This window comes from Colobus angolensis, unplaced genomic scaffold (genome assembly GCF_000951035.1).
Source record: "Colobus angolensis palliatus isolate OR3802 unplaced genomic scaffold, Cang.pa_1.0 Scaffold198, whole genome shotgun sequence".
NCBI classification, from domain to species: domain Eukaryota; kingdom Metazoa; phylum Chordata; class Mammalia; order Primates; family Cercopithecidae; genus Colobus; species Colobus angolensis.
The window spans coordinates 6,910,889-6,929,373 of NW_012115132.1; positions in this window are offsets into that span (position 1 = coordinate 6,910,889).

Genomic DNA, 18,485 nt, shown 5'->3' on the forward strand with positions numbered 1-18,485 from the left:
ATTGCTTCAGAGCTGCAAGGTTTTTCCACTTAGTGATGCTATAAGTGAGTCTTCAAATGTCCATTTGTTCAGCCATCAGTTCAGAATATGAACTGCTCTGTCAAGCCATCAGTTCAGAATATGGGAGCATTTAAGACCAGTGAATTACATGAGTAGGTGTACATGAGTGAGGCTTATTGCCTCTCTTAATTTTCTGTGAATTAATTTCCTCGATAAGAAGCAATACCGTGTGGAATATCATGACAGTGTATAAGGCATTCCATAAGTCTGTAGTAGGTAGTCTTGGGAGAAGCATTGGTGCTGCAAAGGCAAATCTGTATCCAGAGTAAGTCTCTGTTCCCATAAGACCAAAGGTACTGTCCCTTCCATAATGTGTCAAATTGAAAGAGGCTCTCTTAACAGCTGTCCTTTGCTGGCATTTTGAGGACAAATTTGGCTTCAGCCAACATGACTACTTGCTTTCATTGTATTTTGTCATTTCTCTCTAATCTAGACTTAATTTCTGGCACTGTTTCACTTGGACTGCTTCTTTGTATTCCTGATCCTGAAAACACCCTGCCCAGCCTAAAAATGTCACCTCTTTAAAGATATTTTAATTTATCACTTCAAGTTGAACTGCTTCCTTTATTCTCCGAGTCTATAGAGCAGTGGTGGCAAGTATGTTTCTGTTACAAACATCACTAATCATCATAGTGTTCTTCTCTCAAGCTGGGTTGGGACCTCAGAGTCTTCAATAATATAGCACCCCATGCATTCACTACAATTTCATCCGTTAGCATTCAATATGAAGATTAATTGTGAGCCTGCCATATTTCTCAGATGTGGATTATATTATAGTTAGTAACATGTATGCCTTGTTCTTCCAACTAAACCATAAGCTCCTTGATGACAAGAAATAAATCACTTTATTTTTGTATTTGTCTTAATAAACAACACAATGGCTTGAATGTAATAAGTATAAATGTTATATAGCTATCTCCCATGTATTGAAAATAATGTTCTTCAATATCATGATCTGAACAGAAATGCTGTCAAGAATCTATTTCCCATTATTTTAAATGGGGAAAAAAATATAATGAGTACTTGTCAACTCCAAGCTCTCAGTTTCCTCAAACACAGTGAATATTTAAAATATTTCTTCCAGATCACCAAATATAATTTATTTGCTTGATAAAAATATAATTTGTTTGCAGTAACATTGCCTTTTTTAGTGCCAGCAACATCTAAGATAAATACCCCCTTTGATGAGAATTGGCCTGCTCCGCAAAATGTCCTTGTGATTATGACATTGTGTCAATTCTATTTGGAACATAACCTTTTTTCCCCGAACAATTTTGTTAAGAAATGTCATATTGAGTATTAGAGACACGAATGCATTTTTTTTCTATATAAATAATTGGCTGAAAAATACTGTGCTAAAAGACTCATATGTTTTATAACATTGGGATATTAAAAAACAGGCAGCCTTCTACCAGAAAAATATTAACTATGTAGATCTTCTCTGCGGTTTTGCTGCACTTATGTATTTACTTCATTGTTTATTCATTCGACATTAGGTTGTCAATTATCTATCATAGTCTAATCTCATGTAGGCTTCAGACATTAGGCATTAGACAGGCAAACATAAAAATCACGTCCTGAAAAATTAGCTAATGGTCTAATGAAAGGATCAAACACATAGAGAAATAATTACAATACAGATTAACACAATCTCTGGTAGATTTGGTAAGTCATAGCAAATTGAGACATTACTAGTTTTGCCATCATAATTATTGAGGCTTCATAGAAGGGGTGGTGTATAATTTACCTTGAATAAACAATAGGAATGTGCTTGGTGGAATGGTAAGGTCAATGGTACAGAGTTACGTTTGAGGCTGGGCAGGGTGGCCCACACCTGTCATCCCAATACTTTGGGAGACCAAGGTGGGAGGATTGCTTGAGGCCAGGAGTTTGAGACCAGCCTGGGCAATATAGCAAGACCTCATCTCTATGATAAAAAATACAAAAATTAGCTGGTTTTGGTTGCATGTGCTTGTAGTCTCAGCTACTCAGAAGGCTGAGATGAGAAAATCTGTTAAGCCCAGGCATTCAAGTTACAGTGACCCATGAGCCATGATAGTGTGCCACCGCACTCCAACCTGGGTGACAGAGTGACGTCCCTTCTCAAAACAAAACAAAGCAAAACAAAACAGAGTTACATTTGAGAAACTTTTCAATAAGTTTTAAATGTCTGCAATGCAAAATGCATACAGTTGAATAGAGAGAGATATGACTTGGCAGTTAATTGGAGCTAGATTCTGAATAGTATAAGAAATGCTCTGGGAAATTAGACTGTATCTTTTGGCAATGAGGACAAAATTAGGACAAAATTATGTAAGTTCTTTTGTGGGAGAGCTAGTCAGGGCTTCATTCATAAAAGATAGTTGTCAAAAGTGCTGATTATGGGACACAGTGGAAAGATACTATAGACAGTAAACAGTAAGTGCCAAAATGATAAAGGCTTAAACAGGCTTTCAAATTTTCTAAGGTGTGATAAAAGCTAGTGGCAACAATAAATTTTTATGAATCACAGAATACCAATATCTGATAATTCTAAGACATTAAAAATAGATTTTCATGAAAAATTATAAATATGTAAAAATATATAAACATGTATTTCCATGAAATAAAATCTCAGTGCAAGAATGGGCATTGTACACAGTCACCGAGGATTAATATTCTCTTATGGATGAGAGTATTAGTATTTCAGGAGTCACTGAGGCTGATAATGCCTTAGTGTCTTGTGAAAACTTTTTATCAAGTTTTGCTCAGATAAGGATTCTTGGGGCTGGGAATCTGGGGCCCATTGAAGACACACCCCAGGTTCTTCTTATCCCTTTCCCCCAGGGGTTATAAATAGTCCCACTTCCTTCTGCTGAGAGCCTTATTCAGATAACCCAGTGGAACTGACCTCTGGCTGCTGTCTTTCATTATGTCTGGATATTCTTTACCCCAGCGGTGGTCAAAGATAAATCAAACTGGTACTACTGCCAGATCTTTGCACTGGGTCCCTGGAGTCTGGTTGAAAAGGCCAGAAAGCCAACCTTGTTCATCCCCTTTCTTGAATCTTTTAGTGAGACAAATTTCAGTTGAGCAGTTTTTTAAAGGAGCACTTTTGATTTAAAAGGAGTTTTTACTTAACTGTGACGTCTGATGCTTCAAAGTGTCCAATTAATACTACTGGGGCTTTATCACAGCAAAAACAATTCTGAATGGGTATTGATTTAAAAAAGAGAATCATATAAGAAGGTTAGGCAAGCTAAATAAAATTAAGTAGGAAATGAACATGAGTCTAGATAGTGAAAGTTTTTCACAACAATGTTAAAATGATCAAGAAGTGGCCCAGCCCGGTGGCTCATGCCTGTAATCCCAGCACTTTGGGAGGCTGAGGTGGGCGATCACCTGAGGTCAAGAGTTTGAGACCAGCCTGGCCAACATGGCAAAATGTCATCTCTAATAAAAATACAAAAATTAGCAGGGCCTGCTGGTGCGTGCCTGTAATCCCAGCGACTCGGGAGGCTGAGGCTGGAGAATCACTTGAACCCAGGAGGCGGAGGTTGCATCAAGCCGAGATCATGCCACTGCACCACTCCAGCCTGGGTAACAGCGAGACTCAGTCCAAAAATAAAAATAAAAAAAGATCAAGAAGTTCTTTTCCTCATGTTTTGCAATTTAATCCTGTATCTTATGGAAAATTAGGAAAATGTTTCCAATGCTCAAAGGCATTGGGGATATTTCACAACCGCATAGCTATTTTCAATATAAAAACTTCATGCCATACTATAAAAAATATATTTATGAAGTCTAATCTTTCAAAATTGATTAACTGTAAAATATAAAGTGTAGTTTTATTTAAAGAGAAATACTGTTGAGTAAGTAACTCTTAACCAAGCATTGCAGTCTTGAAATTCCTCAAGTATTAAAGTTGAGAGTAGCGTTTTTATGCATAAGTCTACATTTGTTTTTTTTTTAAGTACTAAAAAGAAACTAGCACTTGAATGAATAAAATTTTGGCTCAATATTTTTCGTTTAATTTTTAATAGTGTACTTCATTGGGAGGAATTCAAACCCTGGGATTTCGAGAAGACGAGACATGAAGTATTGAGAAAATAAATAATTTGGAAAAATGGAATTAAATATTTGATTTCTGATAAGTGATCTTAAGTTGATTACTGGCATTCTCTGCCTCTAAATGATACATGAGGAAAGGAATCACTTTCTACAATTGCACTGTTTGTATTCAAGCCGAAGTAATTTTATTTTATTTGTAATAATGCTGAAATTTGGAGATAATTATTAGTTTTAAATAACCTGGCTTTGTGAAAAATGACATTATTTTATCCAAAGAAAATTCAAATTTGGAGATTAAACCTTCCATTGTAGCTTATGTTTGTGTTTTTTATTTTTTAAATTTTCAAACATAGGCAAATATGTCTTCAATTTGGTCATTTTCAAAATGACAATGAATGCATTTTAAACCCTATAGTATAGGGAAACAGATACTTTTATACCTTATAAAAGAGCGTGAATTGATATATTTGAAATTAAATGCAGCTTTACTATTTAATCATAAATATAAATGCATATCCTGTGTTCCAGCAATTCATTTTCTAGGAATATATCATACACACATACACACACATATGTATACACATACGTGTGTGTGTGTGTGTATGTATATATATATATATATATATATATATACATTTTTTCTTTTTTATTCCTACCCAGCCTTTCTCTCTCCAAAGGCCTCCACTTCTTCTTTAACATGTAAATTTAGCATGATATAGAGTCTTTTTTCTATATTTATTTTTCATTTAATATAAATAGATTATTCCATTTTGGTGCATATAATTTTTTTTTATTTTTTAAATATCTGCAAAACATTCCATTGGACAGATTTACAATTATTTATTTAACCAAACTCAATCAATATACATTTTCAATGCTGCAATGTGTACATGCATTATTATATAGTATTATATATATAACACTTTAAAATACGCAGAATGCATTATTATATAGTATTTTATATAGCACTTTCAAATACACAGAATAATGCATCTATGCATTGCTGCACTGAAAATGTATATTGATTGGCTTTGTTTAAATAAATAATTGTAAATCTGTCCAATGGAATGTTTTGCAGATATTTAAAAAATAAAAAAAGTATATGCACCAAAATGGAATAATCTATTTATATTAAATGAAAAATAAAGATAGAGAAAAGATTCCATATCATGCGAAATGTGCATGTCAATGAAGAAATCTATAGGCACATATATACTTACATGTGCATAGGATATCTGTGGAAGGATATCCAAGGAGCTAGCAATAGTGGTGGCCTTTGGGGATAAAAGCTGGGTAGGAATAAAAAAGAAAATTACTTTTAAAATTTCCTCTACTTTAATACCTCTTGAACTCTGTTTTCAATGCATGCATTACAAATTTAGAAATACACATTAATTCTAAAAAACAAGAATAAAACATATAGTAGCCCTTATTTTGTTTGGTTCCCTTTCCGTTTACTTTAGATTACTCTTAAAAATAATAATTTGTATTTTGGTGGAAAATATTTTAAAAGGTTAATATTATAAAAAATATACAGCAATATTTATAAGAGCTTTTATCTTTACATAGTCCTAAGTCAGGCTGCTATTTCTTATGTGAAGAGAAATGTCAGATTAGTCGTTTATCTTAGTGACCTTGAGAACCAATGGATACAGCCTTATGATTATTCTAGTTATGGCAATTGGGTTTTAGTGTGAAGACACTTAAATTCTCAGTACAAATATGTCATGATATGATGCTGGTACTTATGGTTTTTTTCATGGAAAAGCATAGTATAGCTTGATAACTAATGTGTGACCATTCTGCTTCTTTATGTATATTTCTGTAACCTTGAAATTTTATCTCAAAATAAATGAACACTCAACAGGAAAACTCTATACAACTACAGAAGAGTAGGTCTTAAAATTGTACTCTATTTTGAATGAACTTTTATCAGATAAATGAGGTTTTACTGTATATAGCTATTGTAAGTATTCTTCAAAAATATTCAAGAAAGACTACATTTTTACAAGATTTGGTAATTGAGACATATGTTGGCAGAATATTTAAAACATACTTCTAGGGATTGAAAATTTTCCACAAGCAATTATAATCCTTCAACTATTGGCACAGTTTTCTGGCCAGTCCTTTTATTTAGTTTACATTTCTTATTAAAGTATATTTGAATCAACACAATAATTTCTCAAACAATTGAAATATAGAAATAGATACCCGCTTTCCGTCATCTAATCCTGACAATTTTATACTTGGAACATAATCAGATGATGTAATTTTCTTTTTGATTATTTACTGCTCTTCCCATGGCTAGAGGGAAAACTGTGTGATTTTTCAATAAGTCTGAATGACTCCAAGAATATATGAAGTTAATAGAATAAAGGGTTTCTCATCTGTGATTGAAAAATATAGGCCAGGTGCGATGGCTCACGCCTATAATCCCAGCACTTTGGGAGGTTGAGGCAGGCGGATCACCTGAGGTCAGGAGTTCGAGACCAGGTTGGCCAACATGGTGAAATCCCGTCTCTACTAAAAATATGAAAATTAGCCTAGAGTGGTGGCACACGCCTGTAATCCCAGCTGCTCTGGAGGCTGAGTCAGGAGAATTGCTTGAACCTGGGAGGCAGTGGTTGCAGTGAGCCAAGATTGCACCACGGCACTCCAGCCTGGGCAAGAAAGCGAAATTCCGTCTAAAAAAAGAAAAAAAAGGAAAAAAAGAAAAATACAGTCATAAATGTATACAAGCTTTTAATAATCATCAGTGTATAAGAGTCAATCTCTTAGGTGTATTTAGCATCTTAATACAGACAATTTTGAGTTAATGAACTATGTTAGGTAGTTCAATGTTTTCAATTCAATTTTGTATGCGACCTCTTCTTTTAAATACATTTGTAAGTGTTTAGGTCATTGAAGACTCATAAACAGTTTGGCTATCTCATATTCCCTTCATAACTCATGAAGTAAGTTGCTACATATATTTTTTGTAATTATTATGTTTCCCTTCAGCACCTTGGGGCCTAAAACATCATGTTTTTATATTTAAATTAGGAGAAAAATGTATATATCACTAAGGTATGAAAGGTTTTATTGTCTCTCATGGAGGCCATCAGACTACCTTACATTTTCCCTGTGGAAAAAGAAAAAAAATACGGAAAATGAAAATGTTTACTGATGTGTCCCTTTTTCTGTTTTAGTGCCACATAGTCAAGAACAGATGGTTCCACACATTCTGCTGCCATCCTGATCAACTGCCTCACTGATGGGCACACTGCTCCAAAGCGATTTGTGGCCTCTGCTGCTAGAAGTTCCAGCAGCTGGTAACTTTTAAATGACCCATTCTTTCATTAATAATAATAATAATCACAATAATAAAAATGCCATCTTCTAGATACCCTGATGCATAGTTGTAAGCAATTAGGTGTTTTTGCAGTCACAATTCAGTTGTGTGTTTATGTGAATTAATTTTGTCTTCATGTTTTTAAAAAGTAAACATAACTTGGCTGTGGAACTCCCATTTTCATAATGGTGTAACATGCTTCATCTGGAAACTTTGAGAGAATCGTATCACTTCTGATGAGCAAATATCATTTTCCTCTTGAGGGTGTCTGATACTAATGCTGTTATTTGACTCTTCCCTGCTCTGGTATTCCTTGCTCTGACTGATCTTTGGCTCTGTAGACTGGCATCCACAGCAGCCATCCCTAGTTCCTTGTGGTCCCTGGTTGTATGGCTTGCCCTTCTTGACCAAACTCTTGGCCAAAGTCTCTTCAGCGTAAGGACCCTGTTCATTCAGTCTAAAGACTCTGAGTGTGCCCTGGTCCTGTTGGGAGTTGTGTACTCTGCTCTCTCTGCCACTTGAGTCCTGCTGGGTTTTGTAAGGCTTGTTCTTGGGCTCATCTGTGGAAGTACCTCAATGAGACATTTGTCATCTCTGCCCCAATTTGGACTTTCTAGTACTTCTCTAAATGAAGAGTTTCAAAGAACTTGAAATTTTACTTGAGTGCTTCTTTGAAGATATAATTCTCTCCTCTGGGATTTTGCTAATCCAGTCTGAGTATCTATATCCCATTTTCTTTTTCACCCTAAGTCAAGTCTCAAAGTATAGGATTGTGGCTTTCTCCTCAGGGACTCAGAGAGCATCTAAATCATAAATTATTGACTTCAAATATTCTCCAAACTCGATCTTCCTTGTCCAAAAGTGTACATGAGTGCCTGTGTGCATGTGTGTGTTTAATACTTTTACTTTTCCCTGTGTAGCAGGAAGCTGCTCTTAGGTGATCATCCTCAATCCTTCACTCTATGCCTGTTTCATAGACTTTACTCAGTCCTCTAGGCTCTGCTTTTTGTTCTTCTAAGAAAGCTTTTTTTTTTTTTTTGCTGCTGTTGTTATTTAAAACCACAAACTGAAAACTGTCCTCATAGTAAATTCCTGGGGTCTTACATATGGAAAACTTTCTGGTTTTTTGACAATTGTGCTTGCTATGAATCTCAAATCCATTTACATAGCTTCTCAATTGAGTTCTTTGTTCTTAGCTGTCCTTGAATGCCCTACTTGGGTCCCTAGGGCTGGTGATACTCCTACCACTTTAGTAGTGCAGGGGAGGATAAAGGTAATAGGAATTGGGGGTTAAAGAAAAGGAACATGTAATGCCAAACTGTTATCCCTGACACATTCATGCACCTTTATTTACAGTGTCACACAATACTACATTTGTGATGGATGTGGAAATCGTACCCATCTTACAGACAAAAGAGTAGACTCTAAGACATTATTTTCCCTACCATCACACACCTGACAAGAACAAGACTAGAACCTAGATCCTTTGATGTTTGGTAATATGCCACAGATTCCTCTGTCACTCTTTTTTCTTTTTTTCTTTTACTTTAAGTTCTGGGGTACATGTGCAGAACAAGCAGATGTGTTACATAGGTATACATGTGCCATGGTGGTTTACCTCTCCCATCAACCAGTCATCTACATTAGGTAATTCTCCTAATGCTATCCGTCCCTGCCAACAGGCCCCAGTGTGTGATATTCCTCTCCCTGTGTCCATGTGTTCTCATTGCTCAGCTCCCACTTATGAGTGAGAAAAGGCGGCATTTGGTTTTCTGTTCCTATGTTAATTTGCTGAGAATGATGGTTTCCAGCTTCCTTGTCCCTGCAAAGGACATGAACACATTTTTTTGATGGCTGCATAGTATTCCATGGTGTATATGTGCCACATTTTCTTTATCCAGTCTATCATTGATGGGCATTTTTGTTGGTTCCAAGTCTTTGCTATTGTGCATAGTGATGCAATAAACATACAAGTGCATGTTTCTTTATAGTGGAATTATTTATAATGCTTTGGGTATATACCCAGTAATAAGATTGCTGGGTCAAATGGTATTTCTGGTTCTAGATCCTTAAGGAATCACCACACTGTCTTCCACAATGGTTGAACTAATTTACACTCCCACCAACAGTGTAAAAGCTTTCCTATTTCTCCATATCCTCTCCAGCATCTGTTGCTTCCTGACTTTTTAATGATTGCCATTCTAACTGGCATGAAATGGTATCTCATTGTGGTTTTGATTTGCATTTCTCTAATGACCAGTGATGATGAGCTTTTTTTTATATTTGTTGGTGGCATAAATGTCTTCTTTTGAGAAGTGTTTGCTCATATTCTTCATCCACTACTTTTTATCTTTTTTTTTTTTTTTTTATGGAGTCTCACTGTGTTGCCCAGGCTGGAGTGCAGTGATGAGATCTCAACTCACTACAACCTCTGCCTCCCAGGTTCAAGCAATTCTTGTGCCTCAGACTCCTGAGTAGCTGGGGTTCCTGGTGTGTGCTGCCATGCCCAGCTAATTTTTGTATTTTTGGTAGAGACAGCGTTTCACCATGTTGGCTAGGCTGGTCTCGAAGTCCTGACATCAAGTGATGTGCCTGACTCAACCTCTCAGAGTGCTGGGATTAGAAGCGTGAGCCACCACGTCTGGCCTGCCATTCTTTACTTTGTTTCATTTTAGTTGTAGCTGCCCTAAATCCTTCAAACTATCATAAGTTTTTTGTTTGTTTGTTTGTTTGTTTCATGCAAGTTCTGTTTTTGTCATTGCAGAGGAAAGGCACAGAATGACATAGTTGGTGAAATGAAAACATCCAGCCTGTCAGATTTATGCACATTGTATCTAATATAACTTCCCACGTTTTATCTTTTTTACTATGAGATAGCTTCTCTTTCCTGCTAAGCCAACTGAAATCCACATCCCCAATATAATTTCTTAGATTTATATATGTGTATATAGTTTAAAAATCAGAAGCTAACAAATGGGTAAATCATATTACTTTAATGCTTCATTTTTATAATCTCATCCTTCTGGGTTGTATATATATGTACAATAGAGAAATAGGCAGATTCTGCATACATATTGTGTAGATTCTATACAAATTGGATTTTATTCTAAGTACAATGAGAAGCTGGTTAGGAATTTCAAGCTAGGGAATGAAGTGACTTGATTACCATTTCTTAAAAGGTGAGTCAAACTGCTGAGAGATCAAATTGAAAATGGGGGAAGGCAAAGAGCAGAAAGGGAGAGGAAACAGAGGGGAAGAGACTGTTATAACTGTGAGGCAAGAGATGCCTCAGTGTGAACTAGGGCAACAGGAACAGAGATGGAGAGCATAATAGGGCACGTATTGGAAATAGAGTGAATAGGAATTCCTTTGCTTCTTACCTGGAAGCAGACTTCAAAGACACAGGCAGTAATTCACTGTAATTCTCCCGTTTCGCTAAATACATTTAATATGGTTTCCATACTCATCTAATATGAAACCAGGAGGAAGTATAGACCTCAATGCATAATAAATAGAAAACAGTTATTACTACATATTCTAATATTCTTGGTTTTTCAGTATCATTTTAACAAGGCACAATGTTTAAGAAAAAGAATTTCTCAAATGTTGGCATACTGAAATAGACAGTTAATTTATTATCATTAATATCAGGATTGTTTTAAGGCCAATGGAATTGGATTTTCCTTTTGTTCCTAATCCAAGAAGTGTTTATTTTTGTTGATATTCTTGGCTTAGTGTAAAGTCTATCTTTTGAGATTGGCATTCCCCTGTGACTAAATGGTGAATTATGCTGTCTGGAAAGTTATCATGAGTTCCACTGTGGTTTTGGTTCAGTAAGTTTTTATGTATTTTTACAAATTTTGTACATATACCCAGAGGGTTTTTGGCACTGGTTACATTTTGAAATTCAAGAGAGTAAATATGAACCATTTAACGGTCTCTAATTCTAGGTTCATCATTTTAAATATATTAAAATATGCATACAAAAAGTTTTCTGAAATTTAAAACAGAGACTAATTTGGAAAAGATTGTATTAATATTACAAAAAAAGCAGCTTTCTCTGCGGCTCATTTGAATACATGTCCTTTAGGTCAAGAGAGAGATATTATAAACCTGAGTTCTGGAACTTAGAGGAAGTGCATTTAATATTCTGGATATTTGTTTTGTATACCTAGTAATTGATTTAACCTATTCCTGGAAAACCTTTCAAGCTTACAGTAAACTTAAATTTAGCAACAGTGTAGAGAAATGCAAAAGTATTTGGGAATGAAGAAAAATTCATTTAAAAAATAAAGCAAAGCTCTTTCAAGAACATAAAATATGTATTTGCTAAAGTATTTCTTTCTTCTCACGTGGCACTTGTAAATGATCCACTAGCAAAATGAAACCACATATGGCATATTTTACTGAAAGTTTAATTTATAATAAAATGAGACCTATAATTCTTATTTATGCATATCATTAGCTCCCCAAATTAACTATTAATTGCACAGGTTAAATAATGTCAACCAAAGATATAATATAATAAAGGTGAAAATAATAAGAAATACTCAGAATTATGTGACATACATCTTGGAAACTGCTTTTCACTTGATAATGAGAGTTTCATTCAGGAACTTACAATGAACACTCACACATAGGTAATGGTGATATTTTAATAAAGGGGTATTATTTTGTGCATAATCACAATGAGACTATGTTATGACAGAGGTAGACAGCAGTTTCAGAGGCAGCAGCAGTGGTTTGAGACATAGGATTGTTGGTACTATTGTTATTTTCTGTCTCATGGTACCCTCATTTTGGCCACTGCTTTTTCATCTGCCAAGGAACATCAGCAACTCTTGTCTGCTACCACCTCAAAATGTTGTCAGAGCTTTCGTATTTTGCTTGGTAATCCCTTGAGCTCTTTGGATGAAAAGAGCCATAAAAATCCAAAATGTTTTTCTAGGTGGGGGTTTCCAAAATTGGTCCATTTGAGGGAGCCACCCACTTGGATATTGAATGCCCTCTCTGTGTAATGTGGAAAAAGTGGTTGGTGAAAATTTGCTCCTCTAGCAGCACCAAAAAGAAAAAGAAAAAAAAAAAAACAGACATCTTTATTGTTTAGAAAGTAAAACACACCCATTGGGGATCACTTCATCATTTTTTTGAGTGAATGAAAACATCACAAGTTGAACTGATGAAATGCAGGATAAGTGCAAACAGACTACACCCTTCCTCTTTCAGTCACAAGGAGAAGTGGTCTGCCAAGTCTCCCCACCATACCCTCCCTGTCTAGTGAAGGGCCCTAGTTGGCTTGCAAACCATGTCCGTATCTGAGCTACAACTAATCATGCCACTGTTGAGTCATCAACAGAAAATCCCACAGACTGGTTGCTTTCCTCTTTGTGGTGTAGAGCAATGATTTGAAAGAGAATCTATTCCCGGTCATTTTTTCTCTTTTCATCTGAGTCATTTTCCCCCCTCTTCTTACTCACTTTCATTTCTTCCAGTTTTTAATTATCATATTTCTCTTAATCCATCCTTTTCTAATCTCAAGGGCTATTTTAAAAGAATGCTTGCTCACCAAATGCAACTCTCCAAGAGCTCATTTGGAAAAAATAATATCTTTCTGTCTCTCCAGCTGCCAAAAGTCATCATGAGTCATGTTTTTGACTCAATTGACAGAAATACTTAGTATAAATAGCTGGCCTTTCCCAGAGTAGCCCCTTAGCTGCCATTCCATCTTGCTGATTTTAACTAACTGAGAAGATGCAGCATTTGACTGGAGTAGCCTACCTGATCATTATAGCCTTCTTATTTTCCTCGTCTTTGTTACACCTGGCTAAAGCAATCCATTGAGTGGGAGATAAGTGAAATACATGGTTGCCTGTGAGCATTCTAGCTCTATAGTATCTTGTTTGGATCATTCTTATCAAGTTATTTCCCCTAAATTGAACTGGTTTCCCATATACTAAATCAGAAATTAAGTAACCTAGTTTCTAAACACGAATAATATTAATAAAATAATAAAGTCATTCCTTAAAAATGTTATTATGACAACTTGATATTAGTGACTTGGGAACCATGGAAAGAAACTCGGCTCAAATAGACACAATATTGGATTACTTAGTACATTAAGAAGTAAGTATATTTAGTGGAGTACAAAGGAACTATTGATGGTATTTACTATTGACCTTGTCAAAGTCAAAGTTTTTAAAACTGAAAAAAGATGACTCATACAAATATAGAATAAACATGTCGAAAGTTTATTTAACTCATTAACAAGGCTCACAGGTCAAGAGTTTAACCGCGTAAGAAGAATCAGTAAAATACATGGATACACATATTTGCTCACTGATTAATTAACCTCAAAGAATTGATTTGCAAATTCTGGACTTTCTGACCTATAGAACTTCAGAAATTCTGAAAGTTCTATAGGTGAGAAAGTCGAGAAGGGAAGATTATAAATATGCTGGAACTCCATCAGTTTGGGCCAAAGTTTGTTGTTTATAAGCTGTCAGAAAAGAATGATTAGGAGCAGGCCGGAACTTAAAAGGGCCCAAGCTGTGTCCTCAGGAAAGGCTTAAACGTTTTAGCCTTAAATATTCCCCAGTTTAGACCCAGGGAAGTCTGAACTAACTGAAAAAGTCAGCCCTACCCAGAGTAATCTCTCTAATTTATACTTAATTGATCAGAAACTTCATTTGTGTAGGCAAAAAATCCCTTTACCTAGATTAATGTTTGATTAGACAACTGAGAAAAACCTGTGTACACACTCCAAAATTGCTGTTGTGTGCCTTCCATCCTCCACCTCTTATGAAGAATATCTCTTAGAGCCCACCTTACCTGGAAACACACTAGAAAGGCAATTCTGGAGAATGCAGTTTATCCCAGCCAAGGCGCCACAACCACAAAGTCATTTGTGTATACTTATGGACTGAAAAAACAAAGGTTGGATTAATATTGCTTAATTAGATGCAAAACTGATTAATGTTCAATAAGGCAAAGGAACACTGATATACTGTTGGTGGGAGTATAAATTAGTTCGACCATTGTGCAAAGCACTATGGCAATTTCTTAAAGAGCTAAAAGCAGGACTACCATTTGGCCCACAACCCCATTACTGGGTATATACCCAGAGGAATATAAATCATTCTACCATAAAGACACATGCGTGTGATATGTTCATTGTAGCACTGTGCACAAGAGCAAAGACATGGAATCAACCTAAATGCCCCTCAATGACAGATTGGATAAAGCAAACATGCTGCATATACACCATGAAATACTATGTAGCCATGAAAAAGAACAAGATCATGTCTCTTGTGAGAATATGGATGGAGATGGAGGCTATTATCCTTAGCAAACTAACATGGGAACAGAAAACCAAATACCACATGTTCTCACTTATAAATAGGAACTAAATGTTGAGAACTTATGAACACAACGAATGAAACAACAAACACTGGGACCTACTTGAGGATGGAGGCAGCAGTTTCCCCCATGCTGTTCTCTTGCTAGTGAGTGAGTTCTTACAAGATCTTATGGTTTTGTAAGAAGCTCTTCCCCCTTCAAGCTCTCTCCTGCCTACCGCCATGTAAGACTTGCATGCCTCCCCTTCTGCCATGACTGTAAATTTCCTGAGGCCTCCCCAGCCATGCAGAACTCTGAGTCAATTAAACCTCTTTCCTTTATAAATTACCCAGTCTTTGGTATGTCTTTAAAGCAGTATGAAAACAGACTAATACAGTTGGCATATACTTATTCCTATTAGTCTTTTATAATCCTTTTTATTTTTGTGGCATCATTTGCAATATCTCTTCTTTCATTTCTGATTTTATTTGTTTTAGTCTCCCCTCTAAGGGGACCAGTTTTCTTGATCTTTTCAATAAACCAACTTTATTTTCTCTATTTTTACATTCTTTAGCTTATTTTTACTGTAATCTTTATCATTTTCACCCTCCTATAACATTGGGATTATGTTTTTTCTAAGTTTTTGCAGTGTCAATTTAGGTTGTTTTATTAAGATATGTATTCTTTTTCATGAAAACTTCTATTGCTATAAACTTCTGTCTTAATACTTCATCCCATAACCTTTGATATGCTATGTTTTCATTTTTGTTTGCTTCAAGATATTTTCTAATTTCCCTTTTCATTTCTTTTTTGATCCATTGATCAAAAGTGTGTTGTTTAATTTTCACATATTTACGAATTTTCCAGTTTTCCTTCTGATATTGATTTCTAGTTTCCTTCCATTGTAGTCAAAAAAGTCATTTGGTATGATTTTAATCTTCTTAAATTTGTTAAGACATGTTTTGTTACCAAATATGTGATTTATCCTGAAGAATGTTCTGGATGAACTTGAAAATATTGTACATTCTGTTGCTGTTTGATTGAATGAATGTTCCACTCACATCTCTTAGACCTCTAGCATGTGGTTTCTAGTGTTCTTCAGGTCAAATGCTTTTTGCTGATAGTTTGTCTGGTTTTTCTATACATTACTGAAAGTGAGGTATTGAAGTAATGGAAGTATCCTACTAAAGCTATTTTGCTGTCTAGTCTTCTCTTCAGTTCTGTCAGTGTTTGCTTTACATATTTAGGTGCTCTGGTTTGGTTGCATATATTTTTATAATTGTTATATTTTCCTGGTGTATTGTCTCTTTTATTATAATTTAATGGTTTTCTTTGTCTCTTGAGATAGTTTCTGACTTGAAATTCATTTTGTCTGATATAAGTATATTTACCTGTCTTCTTTTTTGGTTACTATTTGTACAGAATATCTTTTTCCATCTCTTCACTTTCAGTCTAAGTTTGTCCTTAAATCTAAAGTAAGTTTCTTATAGTCAGCATATAGGTGGATCTTGTTTTAATTGTTTGTATTTAATTCATTCAGTCACTCTATGTGTTTTGTTTGGAGAGCTTAATCAATTTACATAGCAAGTAATTATTGATAGGGAAGAATTTATTATTGCCATTTTGTTAATTATTTTCTGTTTGTATTGTAGTTCTCTTGTCTTGCTCTTCTTTCTTGCTGTTTTCCCTTGCATTTCATTATTTTTTTGTAGTGATATGCTTTTATTATTTTCTTTTCACTTTGTGTAAGTTTTATAGGTATTTTATTTGTGGTTATCTTAGGTTTATGTACAATACCTTATAACAGTCTCTTTTAAACCAATAACAACTTAGTTTCAATCACATACAAAAATTTTAGTATTTTATGCCCCCACCCACTTTATGTTATTGATATCACAAGTTAAATCTATTTATATTGTGTATACATTATCATATTTTTATTTATAGTTAAATAACTTGTCTTTTAAATACTACTGCTATGATTTGAATGTATGTATTCCTTCAAAATTCATATGTTGGAACCAAATACCCAATATGAGAGTACTGAGATGAGGGGACTTATGGGAAGTGATGAAATCATGAGTTCTTCACCTTCATGGATTAGTGCTCTTGTTAAATAAATTGAAGGGTGCAACCTAGTCTTTTTTGCACTTTTGTCTGTTTTTGCCATGTGAGGATTCAGTGTCTCTCACTTTTGTGACTCTGTAGCCATGTGAGATTGCAGCAAAAGGCACCACCTTAAAGAACATAGCAAACCTTCACCAGACACCAGATCTGCTAGAGCCTTGACCTTGGACTTCCCAACCAAAAGAACTATGAGAAACACATTTTTATTGTTTATAAATTACCCCTGGCTGGGTATGTTGTTACAGCAACACAAATAGACTAAGATAACTAGAATAAATGTAATTTATCTACCACTGCTACTATGATATGCTATTCTGTATTTGTTAGTATATTTACCTTTATCAGTTTTGTACCTTCATATGCTATCATGTTGCTGTTTAGTGTTCTCACATATAACATTGAAAAACTCCCTCTAGAATTTCTTGCTAGGCAGTTATAGTGAGTACTATCTCAGCTTTTGTTTGTCGGAAGTCTTTATTATTCCTTCATTTTGAAGGACAGTTTTCAAGTTCAGTAATCTTGGTAGGCAGTTTATTCTTTCAAACTTTGAATGTAACATTCCACTGCCTTCTGGGATGTCTGGTATCTGCTGAAAAATCCACTGATAATCTTGTGAAATGTCCCTTGTATGTGACAAGTCACTTTTCTTTTGCTGCTTTTGAAATTTTGTCTTTACCTGACAATTTGATTATAATGTGTCTTGATGTGGATGTATTCAATTCATCTTATTTGACATTGTTTGAGCTTCCCAGATCTAGATGTTCATTTTATTTCTCAGGTTTAGGGCATTTTCAGACATTATTTCTTTGAATAAAATTTCTGGTCCTCTTGCTCTATCTTCTCCTTATTGGAAACCCATAATGCATATTGGTCCATTTTATTGTGTCTTACAAATACCTTAATGTCTTTACTATTGTTCATTCTCTTTTCTTTTGGTTTCTCTGACTGGATAATTTCCAATTAACTGTCTTTGAGTTCACTTATTTCCTTTTCTGCTTACTCTAGTCTGCTGATGAATCTTTTTAAATTTTGCAGCTCAATTATTGTATTTTTTAGCTTCAAGATATCTGTTTGTTTCCTCTGTAAATTTTTAAATTTTTTTCTTGAATTCACTTTTTGTTCATGCATTACTCTCCTGAGCTCACTGCACATTTTAACTATTGTTAGTTTGAATTCTCTGTCATGTAATTCATATATCTCCATTTCATTAAAGTTGGTTTCTTAAATGTTATTTTGTTTCTGGTTTTTGGATCATTTTCCCCTGTTTCTTCATTTTTTCTTGACTCTTTGTGTGTGTACAGTAGAAAAAAATATGTCACTTCTTCAAGTTCTCATACATTGGCCGTGTACAGGAGAAGAACTCCACCAATCACTGTCCTGAGGTTTCATGGGTCTCAAATCTTTGTGTTAGTTCAAACCACTGCTTTTGTTCTTTGGGGTCTCAGGCATCTAAGTTTTTTAGAACTTTCTTCAGTATATATAAGGTCCTTTCAGCACTCTGAGATAGGCAGGTTAGAAGTTAATCCTGGGCCGGGCGGTAACTCATGCCTGTAATCCCAGCACTTTGAGAGGCTGAGGCCGG